This window comes from Passer montanus, unplaced genomic scaffold (genome assembly GCF_014805655.1).
Source record: "Passer montanus isolate IOZ18808 unplaced genomic scaffold, ASM1480565v1 scaffold95, whole genome shotgun sequence".
Classification (NCBI taxonomy): domain Eukaryota; kingdom Metazoa; phylum Chordata; class Aves; order Passeriformes; family Passeridae; genus Passer; species Passer montanus.
In genome coordinates this window covers 26,741-29,553 of record NW_024374923.1, presented here as the reverse complement: position 1 = coordinate 29,553, position 2,813 = coordinate 26,741, and positions in this window count along the sequence as shown.

The following is a 2,813-nucleotide window of genomic DNA, read 5'->3' as shown; positions in this document are numbered from 1 at the left end:
GCCACTGCCATTTCCCTCAAGCGTTGAATCCCTTGTTCTATGGTCTTCCACTGTGTTTGCTGCATGTAGAGACACACAGGTATTTTTGCGCTACACTGTCCAAGACCCGTGCCCAGAGGCTGTGAGGGTTATCTCTCCTCATCATGCCTTGGTCGATGGCAGGATCATGTGACAGGGATCCCAAATGCCTCGCTTCTGTGCCATCCAGAATTGTAGCCTCGCCTGCAGCATCCCAAAGACGGATTAACCATCTAATTATGGATTCATCAGATCATTGGGCGTAATCTTTCCTTAGGCCACGCAGGTCCTTCAGGGAGAAGGACTCAATATTGGCTTCTGATCTTGTGCCAGTTGCTTTGACTCCTGATTTTATGTCAGGAAACGTTGAGGGTCCTTTTCCTGCATTATCATAATCATCATCCACTGGTCGATCGGTCTTGTCTGTGCACTTCCCACTTCTAGTGCTAGTAGCAACAGCCATTGGTTGAGGCTTATTGTTTGGTTTAACTGCTGGCTTAGGCTCACTATGTGGTTTAGCTGCTGGCTTTGAGCCTGGGGTGTTGGCTGCAGCCTGAGTGACTGGGATAGCTCTTGATGTATCTCCCTGCCCCCCTTCCTCGGTCTGCTGCCCTAGAGTATCTAGCAGTGTGCCATAAGCATATGCCAGGGCTCAGCTCACTGCAATGATCCTTTTCTCCTTAGGGCCATCATTGAGATACTTCTCTTTCAGATATTTTCCCACCTCAGCTGCGTTCTGAATTTGTTTATGGGGAAAGTCCCAGACTACAGGGTCAGAGAATTCTTTCAGGATTTGACCCCAGTCTGAAAACAAAGTGCGCGCTTCTTCCTTCCCCTCTTCACTGTCTGGAAGAGAGTCTTAAAGGTGTAAAACTTATTATTCAGTATAAACAGAACAAGACGATTGGGGATAAAAGCATCATATAGTCAACCTAGGACACCAGCCTGGCCTAGGCTGATGTAGATTCCTCTGCACACAGCTTGGGGAAGGTCCCTCTGGCCACCTGCACAGTGCCACAGACAGGTGTCAGACACAGTTGCAGAAAACCAACAAAAAAACTAACAACACTATATGAAAACAAAAAACCTATCACCTAAGCAACAAAAAAAACAAAAAAAAAAAAAGAATAAAACCAAACCAAAGGGAAAAAAAAAAAAAAAAAACACAAACAAAAGGAAAAAAAAAAAAAAAAAACACAAACAAAAGGAAAAAAAAAAAAAAAAAACACAAACAAAAGGAAAAAAAAAAAAAAAAAACACAAACAAAAGGAAAAAAAAAAAAAAAAAACACAAACAAAAGGAAAAAAAAAAAAAAAAAAAGAAAAAAAAAAAGAGAACTTCCCCCCAGCAGAGCTCTTCCATCCTCCAGCTGTCACACCGGCACTCACACAAGACAGGGAGTTACAAAAGTTGAGGATTCATTAAGCACATTTGCAGGAAAAGCAGGTTTAGGACAGACTTTCAGCAGAACTGTTCTCAGCTGAGCCCCTTTGGCAGCTGCAAGGCCATTGCAAATGCAGACCCTCAGCCCACAGGGCAGAAAAGGGCTCTGAGTTCCCCTCCCCTGACACCAAACCCTGTTCCCAGGCTGCTTCACACACAGGATTCTTCTGGAGGGCTGCACAAAGCTGAGAGTGGGCTCTGGCTTCTCCATGTCGCGTGTCCTAAAGCTTTTCACCCTGGAGAGAGAGGCTCCTATTCCAGTTTTTGCATTCAGGCAGCTGCAGATGCCTCAGCTTTGGCTGCACAGCAGCTGGAAATGCAAGTCCAGGAGCTCTGTGCATGGCCAGCCCCAGCAGGTGACAGCAAGGACAGGGCCCTGGCACGGTGACATTTACAAGGAGCGCCTTCAGCAAGCGCTGGGGGCTGGGAGTGTGTGCAGAAAACGCCCTGGGATCCCTGCAGCCAAGCAAAGGGAACAAAGTTTCAGTTGTGGCCTGTCCGGAGAGCACCAAAATCGATTATTTTCCATTGCTGGGTGCTGTAGGAGCCCCAGAGGAGAGCCCAGGGGGCCGAAGAATGGAGAGCGGGGACTGTGCAGGAGCCCGAGCAGCGAGAGAGGCCGGGCTGAAGGTGCGGGGCGGGCACGGGCTGGGAGGGGGCCCAGCCCGGGGGTCGGCCCTCAGACCCGCCCCTTTCCCACCTTATCAAACCCTGTGTCCTCAGCCCCATTTTGTCTCTGTGCCTGGACCTTCTGCATTGCAATAAACTGTGTTTGGAGCTCTGCACAAAGACCCGCCTCTGGCCTTGTCCATCAGCAGGTTAAGCAAGCGTGCTCCAGGCTCTGGGAGTGCAGGTTGCTCACAGGGGCTTCTTGTGGATGTGCTGCAGCACTAGAGATGGACTTGGGCAGGAGGAACCCCCTAATCCAACGTAGTCATACGCTGTATTTTTCCCCAAACCAGGATTTCTCATTTCCAAACCTTGGCCGGATAGAGGAGGAGGCTGTGAGGAAGAGGAAGATGGCCCGGGACACCCAGGCAGGTGAGGAGGAAGTCAGTGCCCCTTTCCCTCTCTCTCCTGCTCCATCTCCCAGCCCAGCAATGCCCCTGGCTGCAGGACAACCCCACTGCTGTCCTGCTGGGGATGCACTGGGGGATCTTCTTCCCTTTCCTTGTGGCACAGAGGCAAATCCCATCCTCCCCTTGTCCTTCCTGCCCCAAACAAAGAGGTGAGGATGGAGAGCAGGGAGGACAAATCCCCCCAGCAGAACCTTGAAGAAGAGGCAAATTTGAGTGGCTCCACACGGCAGGAATCCAAAAGGGAGGAAAAGCACAGACATGCCGCAGGAGGAG